The sequence below is a fragment of the Podarcis bocagei genome, assembly GCF_964188305.1.
Source record: "Podarcis bocagei genome assembly, chromosome: 5".
Lineage (NCBI taxonomy): Eukaryota > Metazoa > Chordata > Lepidosauria > Squamata > Lacertidae > Podarcis > Podarcis bocagei.
In genome coordinates this window covers 61,556,268-61,582,005 of record NC_138129.1, presented here as the reverse complement: position 1 = coordinate 61,582,005, position 25,738 = coordinate 61,556,268, and the positions used below count along the sequence as shown (strand labels likewise).

At 41.7% G+C, this 25,738-nt stretch overlaps 1 protein-coding gene across 3 annotated transcripts in view; it reads left to right on the top strand.

The window, feature by feature from the left end:
* The window catches only part of DAB1 (DAB adaptor protein 1), a 656,563-nt gene that overhangs the window by 205,629 nt on the left and 425,196 nt on the right, over window positions 1–25,738 (top strand). For all 3 annotated transcript variants that reach the window (XM_081196886.1, XM_081196887.1, XM_081196888.1), the window contains one exon: window positions 23,399–23,570. The gene's annotated coding sequence lies outside the window, so the exon portion shown is untranslated. The remainder of the gene's footprint in view (window positions 1–23,398; window positions 23,571–25,738) is intronic.

Here is a 25,738-nt window from a genome sequence, read left to right as displayed (position 1 = left end):
CTATGAGACTGAGGAGCACCGAATCCCACTGATAATGAATTAGGCTTCCATTCCCAGCTCCCTGTTGCGATTTGAAAAACCTACCCCAGAACCGTTCTGCACTGTGAATCCATAAACAGATATAAATTTTTACAAATTATATCCCTGATGCAAATTTATTCAAGGGGAGTTGTAGGCAAGTTTCTTCTCATTTATAAAATTCTCTGTAGTCACTAGGAAACTAGAGTTATCAAGGTATCTAAGGTATTTGCTGTGACGTCATATGTTCTAGCTGAAAAAAACACCCCTACTTTTAAAGTCACAATTCTAAATCTTGGGCTATAGATCATAATGATCAAGGAGAAAGGAAGAGATCCATGGGGCAAAGGGGAGGGACAATGTGTTTTGAGACAAAACTGGAGGGATGGTAGTGCACTTGGCCACCCCAACTAACTAATACACAAACCTGTAAAGAAAGATGTAACAGTGTTATTTAGAAAATAAAATGTCATTATCTGAAAGAGCCTGAAGCTTCAATCTTGAACACTCTGAATTTCCTGTGTTTATGTGTGTGTGTGTTTAGAAAAAGCAAAAACATGATTTGGTTGCAGGTATCAGTGCTCTGAATTCCATCTTGTATACAATTTTATGCTTAGAGTCTGAGGGGCTTTTGTTACCCCTAAAGATCTGTAAGGGGGGCGCAAAACCTGCTGCTGCAGTATTATTAAAAAGGCAAACCTGAAGGGCAGCAAATACCATCAAAGAGATGCCACAGTTTGATTTGAATGAACATCAGAAGGTCTTTTTGCCTGCTCTGCTTGGAAGATTTTAAGAGACAGATTAATCCTTCACATCTTTCATTATTGAATTGCAAAAGATGCGGCATTCATCCAAAGCAGATGCGCTAACAAAGTTTTTAATAAAGGTCACTCGTTGTTCAGCAGTTCACATTCTGCATGACCACCCAGCCACCATATATAGTTTTAAAATTAGCCTACCCCAATTATTTTTCCCTTCAGACTTCTCCATTATCACATTTCTAACATTTGCATGTAGATTTGCTTGCAAACATGTTGCTAATTCCGTTATACAGATAAAAACAACATGATAGAAAATGCATTCCTCTTTTGCCATGGCAGTGAAGTCTTGTGACATTTTCCCTTAAGAATATCACCCACGGTCAGCCAGACTGATCTAATGATACAGTCATAGAAAGTTGCTAAATGTTCATAACCGCATTTTGCTATGCTGAGCCACTGCAAACAGCACTGAACTAAGTAGACCCATCGTCTGAATTGCTGTAAGGCAATTTTAGATGTGCCGAAGTTATTCCAGCCCATCATTATATCTTATATATTTTTCAGTACCTTGCCATTTCCTACTACCATTATGTCATCAAGGTACATGATATTTTTCAGACTAACATAATCAAAAGATGGATACGTGTCCCCCAAAAGACTTACAATTGTGGGCGTCCGATGGCCATAGTCTATAACAAGATCATCCAACATTTTCCTGCTGAGGCAGCTTTCAAGAAGATGTAATTAAATTGGTTTCCGATTCCTGGATGTTCTGGATTTAATTGGGCTGGAAAAACACCATGAACACAGTGTCTTCTGAACATTTCTCCCTTTCAAGGACTCTTCCTATTCACTATTCTGAAGCATTTTAAGTTTTGATAATGGCATCCTTGATGACAGTGCGCATACTAGCCCCACTTTTCTTGGCAGGTTTTGAACTCCTTAAAACCTGCAAAGCCTATCAAATTGGAGATGGAGGAAAGTGGCGTGAGTGCTTAAATTAGGAGTGGCAATGCCTCTGACATTCAACTTACTTAGTGATTATTATCTTTCTCTGGCCACATAACATCACACCCCTTTCCCATTATCAGCTACATGCATCTGTTATTCAAGTTTGCTCTCTTTATATGTGAATTTCCACACAACTTTCTGTTTGTTAAACTTAAAAGCTGGCATAATCTTACACTGAAGGTTTTGGGTTTTTTACATGCTTTGCCTATCCTATTGTTTTCTCCAAACAATACTACATCCACTGTCCACTGGACATAGTTTTAAATGAGATAAGCAAAGAAAATTGAAAGCAGGAACACCCGCTCTTGCTGCCTTCTGTTATCTGTGCATGTGATTAAGCATGCAAAGTGGTACATAGTGGATGCTGGAGCTCCTTCTTACATTGCTTTGATGGTACAGTGGTGAATATGGTTGGGGGTCTTTCTTCTGCTTTTAAGGAGGGGAATCCTGGTGTGGGGTTGAACCAGTGGTGGGATTGTATCTCAGGAAGAAGGTGGGCCTCACAGATTATATGACATTATTTTGTCAAGATATGGTTGCTTGTGGGCCATTATTCAGTATTAAGCACTTAGGTCATCCTTTTTCTGCCTAGCAGCCACAATGACCCTTGGTCAATTAGACCATGGGTGTGTCTAATTTTAATATTTAACTTTCAAAGGGCAAAGTTTTGCATTACTGTGAGGCACCTTATGGAAGCAATCAGTAAAAAAATAAAGATAGCAAGTTGATTTATTTTTTTTAATGGACAAATGGGGAAAGGGTGTGCTTGGAGGACCACAAAAAAAAACTTCTTCCATTGCAGTGTTGCAGCATTTGACCTATAGGAATAGTCCATATATTTTTAAACTAAAGTTGGAAAATTTGGGGGGAGCCTTGGGACCCCAGAAAAAATGGAATCAACATGACAATTTAAAGAAATTGTGGGGAGGGTCTTGAGACCTCACAAAAAACCCTATGGGCTGTGAGTTAGTCACTTCTGATCTAAGTCAAGAGGTAATTCAAGGAGACAGGCAACAGAAACTTGAGACATTCTAAAGCCTATTTAAGTGTATACAGTATGTGTGTATAATTTTTTCCATTAAATTAATTTTTAGAATAAACTTGACAACAAATGTTCTAAATTCTTTTTTTCTTCTTTGTTAAAATGCCATGGATAAAAAGTTAAAAACTGAAACTCCTAGTTAAATGGTAGGTTCCTACCACCTTTCGTTTTAAAATAAGTGGGCATATTAAGCCACACAGAAAGCCCCACAAACCTATTTCACTTCTGAGATGAGCTAAAGCATGGACTTCTCCCACATGGCATGAGACATCTCATGCTATGTTAATGGTAAGGAAAGGAAGACTATTGCAGCTGTTTTCACAACACCAAAATACATGAGAAGGGGTCTCACAACCCCTGTAAATCCTTCCATGTAGCAGGGTGGTGGGGCTGCTGTCTCTGACTTCCTATTTTATCCATTTTATCCTAATAATTCTGTGACTACTCCTGGAGTTTGTTAAGTTTTTATATCCAACAGGATGCACACTAGGAAAGAAATCATTACTCAAACGTAGTTAAGATCGTTATCTGTAGCCATAAAACAACAGGTGGTGGGACAACTGGGACATATCCTTAACTCAGACATATTTGTTATTTGTCTCATAGCACCCATGAATGCTAACAGGAATTAAATACCTAACTATGCTTTCCCCCCTAAATTTGTGGTAGAGCGTGTGAAGCAAACAGCAGATACGGTTTCTCCACAAGTTGTGTCTCTCCTTGGAAGAGGATGGGAAATACAACATAATGTAACTTTTTTTAAAAAAAGGAGCTGTAAAATCCAGGTATCTTTTGGGTCCACTTAATGTTTTATGATACAGTTTATGATCCTCCTGGAAAAATAATAATGCATTGTTCATATACAATATTTCTATGTGGAGTAGAGTAGGAAAGGGTAATAGCTCAGTGAGCATCTACCTTGAATGGAGAAGGTCCCAGATTCAGTCTCTGGCATCTCTAGGATGCCAGATCTCCTTAGAGAGACTCCAGTCTGAAACCCTAGAGGGCCACTGCCAGGCAGCATAGATGATACTGAGCTAGATGGATGGACAAATGTGTGAGTGTGAAATGGGTAGTTGTAGAGAATTATTATGCAGGGATGGGAAGCCTTGGCACTCCAGGTGTTACTGGACTACAGCTGTCATTGTCTTCAATCATTGGCCACTCTGGCAGAGGATGATGGGAACTGGAGTCCAACAACATATAGAGGGCCAAATGTTCCCTAGTCCTGCATTATTTGGCATTAAGAGAAGGATACAATGCACACACCTGGTAAATGCTACAAATGATGGATAGTGGGGGCAGGGAAAGAGCTGTGGTCATAGTATTCTCCATATCCTGGTGTTATTTTATAGTTTTATTTCATGAAATTTAAATACTGCTTGATGGTTTGTTTTTTTTAAAAAGACCTCAAAGTGGTTTACAAACAAAACAAAACAAAACAAAACCTCAGGATGTGACATTTAGGAGTGCCCCTTTGAAATATGGGATCTCACTTCCTGCCTGGCCTGTGTGGGTGTCTTGTCCCCGATGTTAGGATATTCCATTCCACCTTAAATACAGGCATGACTGTTGTGTGTCACATGCTTGTTTACACCCCAGCACAGCTTGCTGGGAACTTCTGTTTGTGTATAGCTTTTGCTTTTGCTGCCTTGCTTTGGACATGAAGGGGAGAAGACATGTTTTTCCTTTTGTCCTGATGTATGCTGAATAAACTGCTTGTAAATATGCTCACATATGCCTCTCCTGCCACTTCTGTTGTGCGTTTTACTCTGCTGAGTATGCACGCCCAGCTTCTGAAGCTCGGGTTGCAGTTTCATGCCGATCCAAGGACTGGAGGTCGCCTGGCACACCGGCCAGTGGGCTGGGGTCAGCTGGGGGCTGGGGCCAGCTGGGGCCTGCCAATTGCCCCGATCCCTCGGCTGCATCCCAACACCTGCACCCTAGATGCAGCAGTGGAGTTCTGAGGCTGGGTCCCTGTAAGGATTGTGAGCACACGAGTGGCAGCAATAAGTGTTGACAATATGGGTGCATATTGCTGCATTGCAGGGGGTTGGACGAAATGATCCATGGGTCCCTTCCAACTCTATGCGTCTATGCTTCTTTGAATAATTTGTTGTAACCACCTTTGTTTTTTTGTAATGCAGTAAGTCTATTCCATGAAGTACCCATCACCCAATTCCCACTTGTATGGTTTAGGTTCTGTAGACATGAGGACAGAGTGATGTCACCAAGCATGCTCTTTCCTGGCAGGCTCTTACATAGCCCCATGTTGATTTGCCATGATTGGCTGCAGGGTTGTGGGAATCCTGTTATCCACTGTGACACTAAAGAAGTATAAGATGGGGCTTAGTCCCCAAAGTCATTGACTTCAGTGGGATGATTAAAATTTATTGTACCACTTCTTTCGTAGGTGTAATGTTACCATGTCACAGGTGGGTGACAGGCAATGAGCCCTGAATGAACACTGGATTCCTGTATCCCAAATTCTTCTCCTCCCTTACAACTTCCCTGCTCCATCCACTTTTTGACCTTGCACTAGCTAGCCCAGTAGTGCTTCATCATGTAAGGATTTATCCAGCAGGAGGGCTGAGTGATCTAATCCTGCTCAATAGCTGTAAGTCACTGGTAGGATTGCACTGCACATGTGCCATGCTGTGTGCCATCATGCGCTCCTTTTTCTAAGAACTGGTAAAATAAGCAGAAACATTCAGCTTTAATATTTAATGAATATATATTAAATGTTCACCCAACTTCATTTTTTTTAAGAGAGAGAGAGCACACAACTACTAATATTAACTGTCCCTTCCTACAACACAGATAATTCTTTCCCCCGACTTTTTCCTTGAGTCATTTCATGCATTAAAAAAAAAAAATTTAATCTAATTGCCAAAGGTTCCTCAACTCTTTCCCCTGTCATGGCCTTGTTGCTTATTTTAAGACACAGGGAAAACCTTAAGTTTGATGTAGAAGTGGAAGGTAACATCAGAAAGAAAGAAAGAAAGAAAGAAAGAAAGAAAGAAAGAAAGAAAGAAAGAAAAGGAAGGAAGCCTTAAGGAGCCTTTACACATCCCCCTATTTTAGTGACGTGTGTTCATCATTATGTGTGATTTTCGGGTTGCTCCCTATCTGATGTTTTGGTCAGATTTCAAATACAGGGAACCAGAATCTCTGACACACTCACATAGTCAGGCTGGGGGAGCTGTTTTGGAAAGCAGTAACATCCCTATGGTCAAACTCTATGCTAAAACATTTCTAGAGTGCAGGGATCTGACAGTGAAAGATGTTTCTATTGTCTTCAATCCTTTTTTTATATATAAAAGAAACTATTTATGCATACCCCTGCCTTCCAAATGACAAAAGCAGTGAATTAAGTCAAGCCATTTCCATGTACATGCATGCATATGTGTGTACACATACAATATTACAATGAACCATTACGAGGCCACTGCTCCCGTTCTATATTAATCCACTATCAAGCATATGCATGTTTCTATATGAGTGTGGGTGGCAATCACTTTCATATGCCTATTCCAAGCCTTCAACTTTTAGCTACTACAGGTATGCATAGTGCTGGGGGTAGGTGGAAAAAGCTTGCTGCTTCTTTTAAGCTCCAGATGATTGGAGGGCAATTGTTCCCCAGCACAGAATTCCAAAATCAGTTGACAGAATCATTTGGCAGGCAAAGGAAACTTAAGCTTTTGAAGCAATCAATCAAGGCCAACTACCCTTAGTATTGGGAACCTGACATATTGTCTAAGGTATTGTTGCTTATATACCTCTTAGCAGGGCTTCCTCCGATCTAAAGGGAGTGGGTGGCGCTGCTGTCTAAACCACTAAGCCTCTTGGGCTTGCCAATCAGAAGGTTGGCGGTTCGAATCTGTGAGACGGGGTGAGCTCCCATTGCTCTCTCCCAGCTCCTGCCAACCTAGCATTTCAAAAGCATATCAGTGCAAATAGATAAATAGGTACTGCTGTGGTGGGAAGGTAAATGGCATTTCTGTGCACTCTGGCACTTGTCACGGTGTCCTGTTGTGCCAGAAGCAGTTTATGCATGCTGGCCACATGACCCGGAAAGCTGTCTTCAGACAAATGCTGGCTCCCTCAGCCTGGAGTGTGATGAGTGCCGCACCCCATAGTTGCCTTTGACTGGACTTAACTATCCAGGAGTCCTTTACCTTTACCCTCTGATCTTCTGCAGTCTGGCTATAGGAAGCATAGAGCGAGAGATGCCCCTACCATTAGGCAATGTATTTTATTCTGCTCCCCACCAACTTATTACTTTTTATGTTATTTTCCTCTTTGGAAAAATGAAGCAGAGAGAAAACTCTGAGCATATCTGTAACCATTAAATAGACATTCAGCATATAACAACAAACTTGGTGGCAGTATCCAATAAATTATGCACAAACATATAGTTGCTCTAAGACTGTGGACATGTGTAATAAATTTCTCCTCTTATCAGTCTCCTGGTGTGTTTTATAGATTAGGTTTTCCTTTTATATGCCAGAGGCAGGGGCAGAGGAGGCAAAGAGGGAGGCGCTCCTTGTACATGCCCCTCTAATTTATCTTGAAGACAAATTTGGGAGGTGCTTCAAGAAGAAATATTGCAGTGTATTGTGGTCCCAATCTCTCTCTGGAGAGGTAGACACCAATATGAAACATGCAGAATTCCAACTCATTTTTCTCATGACAGCCCAAGTATCCTATCTTTAAAGAATTATCAGGCGGTGTAAATTGAAGTGTTAACATTTCTTCAAGATGCAAGCTTATGGTTTGCCCAGAATCCACAAAACTAGTTTCCTTTCCACCCCCCTTTTAAACTTTCCGTTCATTCTTATTTCTATTTGGTGCAACAAAAGCATCTCCAGCTAGTTCTCGTGTTCCTGGTGTGGGATTTTCTCGTACAAAGGTTGAACATGGCTCTGTGAAATAAATAGGATACAGAATAAGCTGGGTGGGTGGGTGCCTATGGCATTGAAAATTGGAAAGTGTCATCCATGAAATTATGCTCGTATCTCTCACTCTCCAGAGAACGGGTGCAGTGGAAGTCAACAGGGAGGTGAGAGCCGCTCCCCCTCCCCCTCCCCAACATATTGAAGAGTATTTCTGCCTTGAACATTGAGTGGTCTTATAGGAGATACTGTTTTGGAGCTCCATGCCAGGATCTGTAAGAAAATGACAGAAATGATGACATGCCTCCCACAGTTGTGAAGAATGATAATGTTCAGCACAGAGGTCCCCCTGGTGCAAGCACTGTTATTACTGTGAGAATTGCTTCACCAGTAAGGGTAGATATGGGTATTAGTAAGAGAAAAACAATGCAGATCAGGAATGAGGAAAATACATGATATTTCCAATATGTTATCCTGTGGCAGAACCATCATTTCACTATTGCTCAAATGGCTTTTACCAAAATAGATCTATATCTATATCTATATCTATATCTATATCTATATCTATATATCTATATCTATATCTATATCTATATCTATATCTATATCTATATCTATATCTATATCTATATCTATATCTATATCTATATCTATATCTATATCTATATCTATGCATGTATGTTAATAATCAACTAGCTTAAATATGGAGAGGAGAGAGATGAGGGGATGTGTGCTGCCCTTATTTTAACTTCATTTTTTCCTGTTCTCTTGTTTGCCCCATGATAGTCACCCTCACTCTTTGCACCCTGGTTTTAAAGACAATCTAATGCTACAGGGATGTAATTACATTTACACCAGCATTCCTTCTATCGTGTCGACCCAAAGAGTCAATACAATATTTTGCCTTCTAAATTCAAATGCTCTTTGGCCCCTGCAATGCCCCACCAGAGGCACATTATTCAAGATACCAACCAACGTAGTACAGAGAAGAAGGAAGCCAGCATTCCCTGCTTCATAAAGTGTTGCACAACATATTCCCAAAGGAAAAATGTTTATATTTTTAGAGCTAATATATAAAAATAGCCATCTTGCTAGAGACAGGGAGACAATATTGGAAGCAGTACTTAATACTGTGAGTGTGCAATCCAAAGATTGAATTCCACTACAAAGAAGAGTCAGTGGCCAAGTTCATGTATCCCTTTAAACTAGAGTTAAGGTTAACTGTGGTTCAAAGATAAATGCACAGTGTGCTGGTGCATGGGAAGAAAATTGTGGCCACTTTGCTCCACCCCTGCTTGTGCTGTGCTACCAAAAGTGAAGCTATGGTTTGCTTGAGCACTGTATCCATGGTTTGTCAGTCCAAACCAACCATGAGATATAAGCAAGGTTCTTTATGGGTTACCACTCATGGTTTGTTTGGGGAGGAGATAATCCAAACCCATGGCTTAGCTCCCAGTAGTGCAGTAGAACAGGGCAGGAACAAAGCGGCTTCAGTTGTCACCCTTTGCACAACCACAATGAGTGTTCACCTTTAAACCATAGTTAAGCATAACTGTGGTTTAACGTGACATGTGAATGAGGTCTTTATTGGAAATATTTAGTACTATATAGGTGTACCATTATACTAGGATGTTACCTTCCTCTTTCTCTACTCCTTCAGTGTTCCATATTTTATGAAAAAGTGAGACGTCTGTTATCTTATACAATCTTCCCAAGCATGGCCTGTCCATATCTCAAAATGCCATTACTCCTGATTTAATAGATTCCAAATTCTCATTTGAATTACTTGGTATCAGTGACTGGCTTCACACGATGAAAGTGTGTTCTGGATGAATCTCCTTCCACTATATACCTAAGGTATCTGTGGTATGAACATGAATTACATTGGTACCTTGGTTTTCGAACGTAATCCGTTCCGGAAGACCGTTTGACTTCCGAAACGTTTGAAAACTGAGGCGCAAAGGGCAGTCTGCAGAAAACTGAAAAAAAATAACACGTACATGCAAGTGGAAGGTGTTTGACTTCTGAGGCGTGTTCAAAAACGGAAGCAATTACTTCCGGGTTTCCGGCATTCGAAAATCGAAACATTCGGCTTCTGAGAGGCTCAAAAATATTATCACCACAGTATACCTCCATTTCTTCATGTTTGAATCTCCTCATTGGCACAAGCTGAACTGAAAAACCCGATACTGTTCTTAATTGTACTTGGTTCAAGCTATTATCACATTATATTGTGATAATAAACAAAGCTTCCAGCTTTGTTCCATATTCATTGAAATTACTAAACACACACACAAAAGAGGAGAGCTTTCTAGCACATTCCTTGTCACATTAGTGGATATAGAAATCACAGCTGAAAACACTACTAGTGTAGTGTTACTCTAATGTGATAGGATCTACAATTTCTTCTCTGTTAACATGTTTTGATTGCATTAGTAAAGGAATGTTGCCCTTGTTAGGGGGAGTAAATGGTGTACCTCTCAGTTATGCATGGAAAGCTTCCTTGAGGGACATGAATATGGAAATTAGAGAATGGCAAGGGACTATTGATTAGACTGGTTTAGTAGCTGGTGCAGTTGATAGCATCCTATAATCTGAGGACATGTCCAGCTGATTCAAAAGGAGGAAATGCCTTATTTTGGTGTATCTGATGCAACTACTCATGGGCACACTTCCACAGCCTATGTTGGTTGCTCACATGGCTGACTATAGCGCTTTTCAGCTGTTGAAAGTGAACGTGACAGGAGCAAGCCTCATTCCCCATTTCAATATCCCCAATGGGACATTTAACCATGTTCAGCCAAATAGGGTTATGTTTAGCACAGAATCAGAGTAGGTTTTGTGGTCCACCTAGCTGACTACCTGCAGAAGGTCATTGTATACATCACTTGAGGATGTTGATGTATTTTGTATAGAGCAGGATGAAGGGAGCTCAGGACCAGGAGCTGAATGTGGCCATCCAGGCCTGCCTCTCTAGTGTTTCAGACTTTCCCTAGGTCTCTCTTCTCCCTAGGCTGTAACCCCCATCAACACACCTTCATGCCCTCTTCTATCTCTTTTGCTTGGCTGAAATATGCCATTGAACTGTGATAATGTCTCTTCCTTGCCTGGAAGGAGGTTGTGGCAGTGTGTGTGTGTGTGTGTGTGTGTGTGTGTGTGTGTGTGTGTGTATGAGAGAGAGAGAGAGAGAGAGAGAGAGAGAGAGAGAGAGAGAGAGATATGTTGGGGGAAGGGTATAGAAACCCATGGCTTTTGCATGGCTGCAACATGCCATGCATATACCATGCAGTACATTCAGATGTAAGAGTCACATTCATTGATCTACGCACTTTTGCCTCTGGTCCTACCCTCCATGGCATTTCCACAGAAGGGAATTCAGTCCTTGGACTGAAAACAGTTCCCTACCCCCTGGAATAGAGAGGAAACACTATTACTTCACATCACATTGATTGAGTCTTATTAACCATTATCATGCACAGAGTTACTCAGTACTTACACATCCAAACTTTCTCCTAAAGCTCTTTGTGCTTATCATTATCTAGAAAGTAGTTCTACTTTGAGGTGCATTATGGGGAAAGACAGTGCCATATTTAAGGCAGACTAAGTTTCCCACCGTGTCACTTGCAAAGCCTGAACAGATTTCATAAAGGCATGTGAACCTTGCCGAAGCTAAGTGGGTCTTAGATTGTTCAGCTGCTGAATACACTGTGCACACATTGGGGAGTTTAAGGATGGAAGAAAGATGAGATGCAAATGAGAAAAATGTCCTCCTTCAGTTTGCTTATTGAAATGGCAAACTGGAATGGCAACTATGCATGAAGGAGAAGTTCATTCAGGGCTTATTCACACTTACCTTTCCTCTGCGCTTTCCAGGCACTGTCCACGTTTTAAAGCTGCAAGTCCAAACAATGCTTTTCTTTCTCTCTTTTGGTCTGGAGCTTTTGCCATGAAAACCCATTTTTTGCCACTGAAACAGAGCAAATGGCAATCGGCCGAAAACCCCAATTTCTATTTGTTGTGCTTTTGCTTTAAAGAGCATATTTTCAAGGGAAAATCTCCAGGGAGGAAAAAAAGATAACTTGGACCTGTGCCAGGAGAGCACAGGACAAAAGTGTGAACAAGCCCTTAGTTCACTTTTAAATGTGAATATACCTATTTTGCACTTTACAGAACAATATGTAAACTGAAAAACCACCATAATGCATGCAAAAATGTATATACTAAGGGAAAGTATGTGTACAAAGGCATATATTGGTGAAAATAATATACAAAATGCATTATATTGGGGAAAATAGCTTGCAAAAAATGCATATATATTATGGGAAATTTCATGTGAAAACAGATACTGAAATGTAGAAAACTGAACGAATGATTGGGAGAAAAAACAAAACCTGATAGGAACTGAAATGAACAGATTTGCCAATCCCCAATGCCTACAAAGAAATCTGTCTGTGAGAAATCTACCCCATTCCATGCCTGACCTCTGGGCCTTGGGCTTCTTGAACCTTAAATACTCCTGTGCTGAACTTTCTGCATGTGCCTTGCAAACATCCACAGGGCAGCACAGGAACAAAGAATGGGAAGTGACAAGGGAGAAACCCAAATACAGCAAGAGCAAAATGTACAATTAGAAGCAGTGGTGCAGAACTCAGCTTAAGAGTACAAGCTGCTGCGTGAGAATGGCCGGTCTCCAATATAGTCCAGGGACTATCAAGCAAGTACCCTCTTTGAGAAGGAAAGAAATCGTTTGTCCTCATAATTGGTATGCTAGAGCTCCCTTTCAGATATAGCTTAATGCTCTACCAATGTTTTATATTCATAGACTACATCATGTCAGCGTAGAGTTGCTAGCTCAGGACACTCTGGAATGACACAGGAGGCTGCAACTGTCTGATAACGTAATGCATGTAGGGATGAATAAGAATACATTACATCAGGAAAATGCTGCAGGGAATTCTGGGATGGCCATCTTACTTAGAGCAGGGGAAGAGTGCAAGCAACATGAATAACAACAGAGAAAGGCAAGAGTTGCAGATTTCTGTGGCCTGGCTTCATTCAAATGCTTTTCATACTTTACCAATAAACCTCCTATTTGCCCGGGAATTACTTCCCCTATCTGTTAACAATATGTTTTGTAAAATGTTGAATGTAAGGAAAGCAGAATTACTCTCGGGTGCTGATAATGCTGCTATGATTGGGGAGAAATGGCAGTTTTTTGTTAGCTGTCCGTTTATCTAGGGTCATATTCACTTTCAAGATAGTGCAAAGACTGTCTGCAATAGTGGCCTGACTACTAATAACTCAGCTCAAGGACAGCACCCACTGGTGATTTTTAAATTATTTCCTTGAGGCCAGGCTCTCCATTGTCTGGTGGGGCTTGGCCATATCTAAATAGAGAGAGCTGACTTGGGATGCAGCAAACAGAGACATGTGGGAAACTATGGTTTGCTCTTTGGCTTTTCGCAGCATACAATACTTTAGTTTTTAATTTACCAGTGTACACCAGGTGCATCCTTTCTTCTCAGCTATTTGGAATCCATGTAATGTGTGATACTCCATTTTTATAAAACAATCTACTACAAACCACTTTTACCAGGCACAGGCATACTGAGTGCAATTTTGTACAATGGAGATAATGGCTGAATTAGGGCGTAACACTAAACCATCGTCAGATCAGCTGAGGAAAGGGGTTACTGCCCCCTCCCCACTTGTCAGATGATTAATATAATGACCAGGGATGACGCATGTTGCAGCCTCATCAGGGTTTCCCACTCCCCGTATTGCATCTGCTTTAATTTAATTAATTATTTTTTTTGCTGCTGCTGCCAAAATCAGTGGAGTCCTAGAGGGACAGAAAGCCTCTGGGCCAGGGATTAGTCTCTCCTTCTCTATGACACAGACTGTACCATGAAAGAACTAAGATTACTCAGAGAAGGTGGTGGCATGTGATTCTTTCTGTTGCAGTTGTTGCTGACTTTGAATTTTTTTTGGTGCTTTTAAAACATGGGAATAATTAAAGCACAAAAGTTATGTGCTGCGTATTTCCCTAACCAGTTTGCAAGGCTATTGACTCTCCTGTGGTAAGGAATCAGCTTGAAAGGATAAGGTTATGAGGTGAGAGAAGTGCTGGAAAGTAGCTCATTTGGCACTTAAAATTGTCTTTGCTTTTACCTTAGCAGACCCATATGTGCAAAAGATTGGAGCAGAACCTTGCAGCACAAACAAACAAACAAAAAACACACATAAAATAATTTCAGAATAAATTAATATTATCTCACCTGTCGCAAGGATGATTGGGAGGCTAATTTCTAACCATTTCTCTTTCTAAAAGCCAAAGTGAAGCGCCAGACAAAATGAGCTCTTGCAATTCAGAGGAAGTGAAATATCTGTCAGGTTATTGATTCGAATCTAGTTGTAGACACTGTAAACTGACTTGTAACCCAAGAAGGGTACGCTATAAATAGAACGGCTGTCTCATTAGTTAAGTGAGGAGCAAACAGCAATGGAATGTGAAAGGAGGGTGAAAAAGAAGGGAGGATGGAGGCGGGCAGAAGGTGGGGAGAGCATGCTAAAGATGTTACATCTGGTGCCTTGAACGAGATCAAAATGGAATCTGTAATATCAGATCCTTGGTAACCTGCAGGCCAACAGGAACTAAATTATTTAAGCAGCCTGCTCGGTGTAAAAAAATTAGTGGAATTAAACATGGAAATGTCCAACTAGGTCAAGCTGAACATTCCTCCTTCTGTCAGATGTTGCATAAAATATTTCACCTGCTGATATACTTAAACCTATACTACAGTTTCAACACAAATTGTCTTATATTCAGTTCTTCTGTGAATAAATGAGTGGCATATTATGATACATACAGCACAATCCCTTGCATGTTTTCTTGGAAGTCGGCTTCTCTGAGCTGATGTCTCTGAGTCAATGAATTGGGAGGAATTCAACATAGCACTCTGGCAATAACTCTGGCAATGCGGGGATTGCAGCTTTCTAAAAAAAAATGGTCCTCCTACCATGTGCTGTTCTGGGGAGTGGTTTCCTGACCCCCTCCCCTAAGCCAGTTTGGAAGGCATACAGGGGGACGCGAGGGGGGAAAGCCCAATTTGCCTAGGGGAACTACTTGCACTGGCTTCCATGAGTAGGACTCATTAGTTGAATTTGGCCCTGTGTATTTATTTCTTCATTTTCTTCAGCCATGCTCCTGAAAGTGGCATGTAGTGCTTTGAGGAGTCCTTTGCTGCTTCAGTTCTTTCAACATCAGTTGTACTAGGATTAGGGAAGAAAAGCTGAGGCGATGCAACACCATGTACAGTCACAAAGATCCAGGAAGGTTATGCTACATGGGAGTCTGTTTTAAGGGCTTCCATATTCTGTTCCTACATAGAAGTGCTGCTGCCTACATTAGGATTGAGATCTATGCTTTAAAATTCTGAGACACTCATGACACAGTAACCTGGTAAAGCAGCTTACACAGTACTTTGGGGGGGGGGCATTCATTGCTCCACCGGCCAATCTCCATGATGGGACCTTTCAAAGCACTCTCCTAGCTCAGGTGGCAAGAGACAGCCACTCCCTCACCCAAGCTGGAATAGCAGAGCACTTTGAAAGAGTGTTGGACCAGCTTTTGGCCTATATAAACTGCCTCTTCTTAAAGCAACAGAGACAGCGCTTTGAATGAGACTGTGTGACATTCTCATGTAGCATGGTGCCAAGATGCATTTTGGCACAGTCCCCAGCAAATGTGGATTGAGACTTTTTAAAAAAGCTAAAGAAGCAATAAGGAACAGTCAGTCTTCTCACTCCATTAGCCCAAGGGAAAATATATCCCAGCTCCTTCAGTTTTGGGGCCGCTTTTTTCCATCCCATGGCCCAAGACTGGTAGACAACATTTGAGCTGAAAATTTTGGCTCAGCACTGGATATACTGAAAGTGTGGGGGGGGGGTTGGGGACCTTGTATGGGATTACATCTCCTGTAATTATGCTTACATATGAAAGAAGTGGACCATTTCTTTCTCACCAGTTATTAATCAAAAATAGAAGCAAAATCTGTGTTTATTATTTGCATAAATCTGGCGTCCTTCCCTCTCCCCATCCCACTTGGCTTTCTTCACACTTTTCCATCTGACCTGGTTATTCCCATATCCCCCATTTAGCCGGCTACATTGTTGGGTTTAACCAGCCTTGCCCAATAAATAATAGAAAGTTCTCCTGCTTGAATGACCCCACAACAAACAGCATAGAAGCACTGTGTCACAATGCATCTGGATATCTGGGCGCCAGGTGACAGCTATGCATTTTGCCCAATCCCTGCTTATAGGGCTGGGAATTTGTGGTCTCGGAGAAATGCATTTGGTGTGAAAACATGTGCTATTTTCAGAAGATTGTGTCAGAACCAACAGGAAGATGTTTTGTATGTGTGTGTTTACATTTAATGCAAATTATAGCAGCACAAGCCTCTTTTATTGTTGCATGAAAAGCTTTCAAAATCTGCTTTCATTTGCTACTATATTTAAATTTCAAAAGCTTCAGTGTGCTAAAGATTTTCCTTTTGTGCATCTCCATGGCATTGGAAAAGAGACAAAGCAGAGATACTGCCTGTATGCATTGGACCAATCAGAGACTATGTATACGTAACCGGCCCAACAGTTGCTGGTGGTGATACTAATGGGGAGAGGGGTGTGATGAGCTTGGGCTGAAACCACGGACAGGTGTAAGCTGAAAGCCCATTCCTGTCTTTTATAATTTGAACATTATGTTCTTATAATAAATCACTGATACAATCATTTATCAAATGTTGTTGTTATTCCAGACTCCCATTCCACCCACTACTACTCCTATGTTTTATCTGCTACTCTTAAAACTGCCATTCACTAAACCCTTGACAGACTGATTCCTTGATAGAATGATACCAATCATTCTTTGATAAAATGACCCCAATCTAGCTGAACTGTAGCAGCGCATTACACTTGTGGCAAAGCCTCTGCCCTCTGTTATGCTCACTGAGCTCCACTTTTTTCTGATGTAGGAGCTGCATACACAGGAAAAACCTGACCATATAACAGGAAAGTACTTGCCTACAGATACTGTCTCAAGTTTTTCGCATCTTCTAACCAACTGATGGATGCCCAGTCTCTATCTCCATGTGTGATTGCTATAGCTACTATTCCCAGGTTATATCTGCTGTTCATTTTGGAATGTAATTTATCCATCAGTGCTCTGTATGTTTGGACACCTCTTAAGATATAGTCATGAAATTGGGCACAATGGTTCCTGAGATTGCCGAGCAAGTTTTTGCCTATGCTTTGATACCACCAGACCCTCTATGTGTCCCTATTTTCCAGGGACATCCCTGATTTAGAGAAGCCGTCCCCATTTCTGATTTGATCTCAGAATGTCCCTGGGATGCCCCTATTTTCATAGGAGAAATGTTGGAGGGTATGGAGTTATCTGACCCCCAAGACGTCAGAAGGCAATCCTGTATAGGGAAGTTTTTTTAAAAAAATGTTTAATTATATTATTATGTTTTTATATATGTTGGAAGCTGCCCAGAGTGGCTGGGGCAACCCAGTAAGATGTATGGGGGTATAAATAGTAAAATTAACATTATGGAATAGGATGTCCCTATTTCCACTGGAAAAATGTTGGCGGGTATGTAGCACTGGATACCATTTTGAATCAGGATGGCACACTGTGCCTTACAAGCTGCAGTGATTTGGACCTGTTAATAAACCATCACAAAATTTGGCATGATGGTTCCCAAGATCAAGGAACAGGTTATGACCTATGTTTGCCTACAACGGGAGTCTGTTTTGAATCAAGATGGCCAACTCTAGTATTTCTGAACTGGACACCTTTTAAGATATTGTAATAGCCATGCCCCCACTAGAGGAATCTTCCTCAGAGGATGACTTGTCACTCCTCAAAGTAGATGTTACAGAGGAGAAGGCTGCTTCAGTGGACTGTGTGACAGGGCAAGGGGAGCTGGGGCCTTCAGCGCTCACAGCCACTTCTGCAAGACACAAAGGGCCCTTGCACAGAATCAGATGTTAAATGTGAGCCTGGTAAAATGTGGAGTCCTGGTGCATAAAGGTGCTGGTCCAGTCAGTTGCCAGAGTGCCCTTGGGAGTAAGGGACTACTCTGGAAAAAGCTGTTCCTTATTAGTAGACCAAACTCCTTAGGCAATCCAGGTGGCCTGCAGTAGGGCTCTGGGAGCACATAGTTCAAAGCCTTCAGTTCCTGGGAGCAGTGGCATAGCGTGGGTTGTCAGCACCCGGGGCAAGGCAAGTAATTTGCGCCCCCTAACCCGTGGATTTTAGCAGGGGGCAGAAAGCTGCGAGTGCGATGTTGCGCCCAGTGCGGCTGCCCCCCCTGCACCCCCCACGCTACGCCACTGCCTGGGAGAGAGTGCCGAAACAACATTCTGCTCTGTCTGTGGGATTGGCTTTGGTGTTTTGGTGTTTTGTTTTATTTTTAAAAAAAGAATAGCAAAAACAATGGCACTGAAAAACAAACATTTTTGTACTTTTATACTGCAGAAACCCTGAAGATGTTGGCATAAAGCTAACAGCCATCATTTTCTTTACAGTATTTTTGTGAACGTTTACTTGGTGAGAGTTTATTTTGTTTCTAGTTAAAAATACTTGTTCCTGCTCTGTCTTTATTAGTCATTATTCCAAATATGTAAATAATACTGTGATGTGGGTAGTGTGTGTCTTGCAGAATCTTTTTTTATTTGTATAAAGAATAAAGACACTGAGAGAAAAAGAATCTACTTTTGATTGCCCTTTTGATAAATGAATTTGCTGGGGGAACTTTTCCACAGTGGTCGCAAAGCATAATTTTTAATACTGGAACTCTAGGTTTAAGTCAGCTGTAGTTTACCATTGTTGTGAAATAATCAGTCTGGATGTAACAAACTTAAATGTTGCAAATTCCTTACAGTTTATATATTCATTAATATTATCAAAAATTAGATAATAAATACTTTGGGTTTTGACAGCCTTTTGCTTCTTTCTATTCTGTGGGTGGGCATTCTTATTAAAGGTGTGCATTCATTTTAAAAATGAATGAATGAGCCTCATTCATTCATTTCTTGTTACAGAAAATGATGAATGAAAATCTGAACAAATAACAAATAAAAACCCATTCATTACTTTTTACTTGCCTATAAAATGAAGACCCTTTGTCTAACATGTATGAAATTTGGAAGGTTTCGTAACTTTTGGTTTGGTAGTAAAGTAGCTGATATTGAAGTTCGCATAAATAATACAGAAGTTACAAGCTGCAGGAGATTGTCTGGATGCGCTGTTGAGAAAGAACCTAAAGGACAAATGAACTAATGCATAAATTCAATTCCATAACATGGAAAACAGAATTAATTAAAGTATAAAATGAGTGTAAAAATTACACACCCATATACACACACCCCCACAGAGAGAAACAGAGCTATATATTTATATATTTCATATTCCAAACTTGCATCTAATACTCTTCACTGCAAGAGAATATGTTTCACCTTCATCCCTCACACTTTATATGAGATGAACATGAAATTTGGGTTCTAAGAGTACCAGAGTGCTGTTAGTTCTCATGGAAAAATCCTGTTGTGATTTCTGAATGCCTCCTGCAGGAAGCTGGATAACACTGCAATTTTGATTTGCAAAAAAACACAATTTCTTTGGGCTGAATAACCTATTGATATATTTAGGCACCATGTTTAATGCATACTATTGACTAGATTCCAGAGGAAAAAATGTAGCCTGCATTGTGTGCATTACAAAGGGAAAAGGCACTTGCGCTTGGCACATCGGCTTCCATCTGCTTTATCGCAAATCTATTGGCCTGCTTTGTGATTCTTTCTTTTTCTGTCCCGGAAGATTTATTTGTGTTCTAATGTCATGTTGCAGTTTGCATCGGTGGCTGTGTCATTCATATTTGTGTGTGTGTGTGAGTGAGTAAGTGAGTGAGAGAGAGTGAGAGAGAGAGAGCTCAGTTAGTTAGAGCGTGCTGCTGATAATGCCAAGGTTGCAGGTTCGATCCCCATATGCATTGCAGGGGGTTGGACTGGATGATTCTCAGGTTCATTTCCAACTCTACAATTCTATGATTCTGTGATACAAACTCAGCACTTTGGCTTTAGATTTATATTTACTCTGCAGCTACAAAATATAAAGGAGCATTCAGCTGTAGGTGTAATCACTGGGACTGGGAGCACCCTTCGAGACCACATAACACCAGTCTTGAAAGACCTACACTGGCTCCCAGTATGTTTCCGAGCACAATTCAAAGTCTTGGTGCTGACCTTTAAAGCCCTGAATGGCCTCGGTCCTGTATACCTGAAGGAGCGTCTCCACCCCCATCGTTCAGCCTGGACACTGAGATCCAGTGCCAAGGGCCTTCTGGCGGTTCCCTCACTGCGAGAAGCCAAGTTACAGGGAACCAGGCAGAGGGCCTTCTTGGTAGTGGCACCCACCCTGTGGAACGCCCTCCCACCAGATGTCAAAGAGAAAAACAACTACCAGACTTTTAGAAGACATCTGAAGGCAGCCCTGTTCAGGGAAGTTTTTAATGTGTGACCTTTTAGTGTATTTTTGGTCTTTGTTGGAAGCCACCCAGAGTGGCTGGGGAAACCCTGTCAGATGGACGGGGTATAAATAATAAATTTATTATTATTATTATTATTATTATTATTATTATTATTATTATTATTATGCAAGGTGAAAGGAGGTAGAATATACTTTAACACATTAGCCCCACCAACAGTTTAATAAGATCTGCAAATTCAAGAAATCCAGGCCTGCAACCCAATTTCATTTGTTTTAGTTTTGAGTGATCCCATTACCAGGCCTTATCCTACCACCCCTTTCTTTAAGGCTAAGCTTAAAGGCCACCTTTAAGCCATTCCATATATCATGCAGAATGATTACTCCCACTAGCTGCAAGCTCAAGTAGCAAGAACCATTGGGATTGGAGCAAAATGAGAAACAAAAGGGGGTATCAGAAAGCTCTAGTATAGGCAATGTTGAGATTTGCATCTTTTAAAAAAATGGAAAGGTGACAAAAACGCACCTCAAAAAAGCCTAACGAGGACTGAGAATGGCGACTGAGGGTGGCACTGTGGTCTAAACCACTGAGCCTCTTGGGCTTCCCAATCAGAAGGTCAGCAGTTCGAATCCCTGCAACAGGGTGAGCACCCATTGCTCTGTCCCAGCTCCTGCCAACCTAGCAGTTCAAAAGCATGCCAGTGCAAGTAGATAAACAGCCAAGTAGACAAATGCAGTGGGAAGGTAAATGGCATTTCTGTGCGTTCTGGTTTCCGTCACGGTGTTCTGTTGTGCCAGAAGCGGTTTAGTCATGCTGGCCACATGACTTGGAAAGCTGTCTGTGGACAAACAGACCTGAAAGCAAGATGAGCACCACAGCCCCATAGTCATCTTTGACTGGACTTAATCGTCCAGAGGTCCTTTACCTTTACCTGTACCAGTGTGTATAGAAAATTGACCTGTACAAAGAATTAACTTACTGTGAAGGTTTATGCGCCAAGAATTGGTATTAATGCATAACTAATTAAGCACCCCAAGGGGCCATATTCACATTCAAGTATTTACATTCGTAAGTTTTATATCCAGTTATAAGGATGAAGAAATGAGATTTGATATTTTGAAGTTATTTTGCAAACTTATTTCTTCAGATGGGTCATTTACAGTGTGCTTAAGTCCCAACTTCCACTGCACTACCCTGTGGTCTATAACAATGATGAACTGTAAACACTGGAATGCCAGACCTTGTCAAACTGCAGGCTTTTATGTTGGTTGTTTGACTTGGCTAAGTGTATGGCTGCGACACTACATGGTATTTCTGCTTTTTAGTCTAATGGGAATAGCCTGGATTGTTTTCACCTGCCACAAGGAGCAAATGTCAACACGGTGTATTCAGGGGAAAAACCAGCATCTCAACACTAGGAACATAGTGCTGATTTGACAATTGGCATTGCAGCAGGTGGCTTGGAATATGTGAGCATTTGTTTTTAATTGTCAGTGGACTAACCTGCATTCTAGCTGTCCCCTTCCAGTCTATGATAACAGTTTTAATCTACACGTGCATTTAAGTAACATTGCACAACAAAACGCCTTCAAGAGAGGCTCTGTAAGTTAAATTCCTCCGTATTCTTAGGTCATGTCTTGCCAACATTCAGTGTAGGAACCATTTCATTAGTTTTGCTGCCTGCCCGACATGTAAAACACTAAAGACAAATTTATCAGCAGCATCTTTGTAGGATATGTCTGCCTCAACACTGACCTATAATCAAGAAAGATTGGAATTTTGGCATTTGCTAGCTGTTTAAAACCTCTCTTTTGATGATAAAGTGGAGAAAGTTGAAAGCCCTCATTTGTGCTTTGATCTAATAAAGAATGTAATTCCAATAGCCAGCTAGTGACTAAACTCTCCCCCCACTGCCCCCCACTTTTCTAGACAGCTTTTAAGGCATTGTATAATAAAATAGATACTATCTTGTGATGTATTGAATGAACCTTCTGAAACACAGAACATTCAAAACAACAGCTAAATGTTTCAAATCAATGATACAAGGAAATTGAGGTGGGCTGGAAAACAATATTTTCTATCCTCTTTTGTGGTCATCGTGTTGTTGTTTTAAAAGCAGTTATTTGACTACACACACTCCAGGCCTGAAGTAGCCCAGAATTTAATTTACTGAGTTATTAACTAGTGCTTGAGCATGATAAGAGCCTGTGCCCAAGAATGAAGCCATATTAAATCTGAATATGAATTGTTAATACTTCATTATTCAACTTATGCCTGTTAGCTCAATTGGTATCTATTTCCTTCTGCCCTGGAGTGATTTATTTGTTACCAACAACCATTTGTCTGGTAGGTGGCAATTGAAATAGCACTCATTGGGCCATATGAAAAGCAATTTCTTAAGCATTCCTAGTGCTGGAATTGGAAATGTTTCATTGATAAAGTCAGACTGTACATTCCTAATGAACATTCCATTCCAGGGGCAGTGTGCAAATGAAGGCCAGGAGTGGGGAAACTGTGCCTTCCAGGTGTTGTTAGAATCAAGCTCAGCTGGTATGGTCAGTGGTCAGGGATTATGGAAGCTATAGTCCAATGACATTGGGAGTAGCACAAGTTCCCAATATCTGGTCTAAGAACAAGGTCTTTCATGGGTGCTCCAGACCAGCTTCCCCCACCTGTGGCCCTCCAGATGTTTTGGATTATAATTCTCATATTCTCTGACAATAAAACATCTGGGGGGCATGGCTGCCTTGGCACAGACAGCTTTGCTCTGTAGAATGAGTATTCATGAGGGTGAATCACCATCACAGTGCCAGGCTGTGCCTTAGCCTATGCACACTCATTTGAATACACAAACACACCTACCTCACTCTCCACATAATCAGCCAGCCTGATCTTCAAAAGTTCCTGACGATACTGAGAGAGAGCCCCATGCATATAAGATATGCATGAGCTGGAGCCTGCCATAGCAAGGCAAAACTCAAATGTGTGTTCTACACAGATCAAATGTCAGAAAAGAGCTATTTGTTAAAACCTGCTCTTTTTGGTTCCAGACAAAATATGTGAACATGTCCTTTTTCTTCGCTTTCTTCCCCTCCCCGCCCACTTCCCTTTTCTTTGCAGAATATCCATATGTGTGAAGACACTCTGGTTGCAGACATCATAGGATTTTGGTCATCGCTTCATAACTGATGTTCTTTCGGTTGACTTTGGGCTATATTTCTAGAATTTGGAAGAGCTCTGAATGTTTGGTAACATCAACTGTGGTAGCCAGCATCACACGGAATTGCAGCAGGTAGGCAATTATGTAACATAAGGTATTGTGATTTTATATACAGTATATATAATATTGCTGCTTTGTTGTCTCTTTCCACATTCTGTTATTTTAGTGTTATGCTGAATTTCACAGTGAAAGTTGCCATTTTTGTTGAGTGCAACAATGTCTATGGAAAAAAAAATCTAATCTACTTTCAGTGGCGTAGCGTGGGTTGTCAGCACCCGGGGCAAGGCAAGTAATTTGCGCCCCCTTACCCGTGGATTTTAGCACTCGAGTGCAAGCGCCCCCCCCAGATGTTGCGCCCGGCCCCCCTGCACCCCCCACGCTACGCCACTGGGGCTGGGGGCGAGCGAAGGAGCCAAGGACCCCCCCAAAGGCTCAGCAGGAATTTATTAAATTTATTATTTGCGGAGCCCCCGCGGGCCGAGGCAGCCGAAGCCCCCTCCCCTCGGGCGCCTCCCCGCCCCCTCCTCTCCTTGGGCTGTAGGTGGAGCTCCAGATCCGGGCTTGGCGAGCGCCTCTCCTCCTCCTGGCCGGGTCCGGGGGCTTCCAGCCGTGCTCCGTCCTCGCCCCCCCCCCCCGCGGCTGAGACTTGCGCTGAGAGCCGGAGCCAGCGGCACCCCCTTCTGCCGGGAGACCCTCGCCCGCCCGCCGGCTTCCTCTCGGAGGGTTTTGGGGAGCGCAGGGTGCGGCGAGGCCCCTCGGAGCTCTCCTCCCTCCCAGTCGGCAGAAGCAGCCACCGCCTGTGGCTGGACCGAGGGGATGGCGGCGGAATCGGGGTGCGGAGGCTGCCCGTGCCCGGCCAGGTGTCGGTGGCGGCATCGGCGCTGCTGCAGCGGCTGCTCCTCCTGCGAGCAGTGAGTGGAGCGCAGCCGCGGCGGGGGGCACGCGCGCGCTAGGGCGCAAGGCTGGTGGTGGCGGTGGGGAGCCCGGCGGAGGAAGGAACTTCTCCCTTCCCTCTGTACTCGCGCCCCACCAGATGTTGAGCCCGGTGCGGCCGGCACCCCTGGCACCCCCCACGCTACGCCACTGTCTACTTTGTGTGCATTTTTCCCTATCTACTTGCATTCATTGTCTTTCAAATCTGATGCTGTCTTGGGAGTGGTGAAAGAAATGAAAATCCATTGCTCAGACAATTTTATTGTTGCTGCTATGGCATGCATCTCTGACAGATATATGAAGAAAGCAAAGGGTTACTATCAGTTTGCTTCAGCGGCCTGTGTGTAAGCATTTTGTCATTTACTGAACTATTTTTAGCTAAAAGAGAAATTAAATTATCACAATGCTTAGTGCTACTCACATAATAAAAAAGTGAATTATTTACATATACAGTACCAGTCATTTGCAGTAATAATATGCATTGAACAGTTCATGAAATGCCTGTTTCTTCCTATGTGGATTCCTATGTGGATTTGGGAAACCCATTCCTTCAATACCAAATAAATGTTGAGAATCTAGATGAATATGCACAGGGAAAAACGTGGACTGTTTGTCATATGAAGTATATAGTTTTGGACCCTATAATGTTATCTGAGCTTTTGCTTGAAAATGAATTTATGTAACTTACAAAGTGTTCATACTTGTAAAGTAATAGTTACTAAGTTAACACCTGTAACTTTTCTGGACTTTTAAAGTGATGATTTTAAAGTATGCCACTTTCTTATTGCTTTCTTGTTAAAAGCTATTTGATATTTGAAAATGACTAGGGCATTTGCAATCATTATTGACTTTATTTTGCATATAAGCCCAGGGGTAGCCTTAGCTTTCAGTCTAACCTGCTTTGTCACACAGTTAATAAGGAGATTAGTGCAGTTGGATAAACAGAGGGTTTTTTGTTTTTGTAAAGCTAGTTTCACTTGGGCTTTAAGCCTAGCAGCAGTTGTGTTTAAAATGCTGTTTGGGCAACTGAAAAGGAGGGCATGTGTTCAATGGCATGTAGAACAAAGTTCAACCCTCAATGGAGTTTGTTGGTATTTCTTATGCTACTATCCACAGAAAAAATGACCCTAAGGCTACACCATAGTGCATGAGAATGATTGACAAGTCTGCAATTAAAATGCAGGAGATGCTTTTTGACCGGCATGCAAGATCTCTGTCTTGACCTTTGAACAACCCCTGATATTTTAGCATTAAATGTGCAGCACTCAAACTATAGTTATACTTGGTTTCTGAATAAAGTGCACATC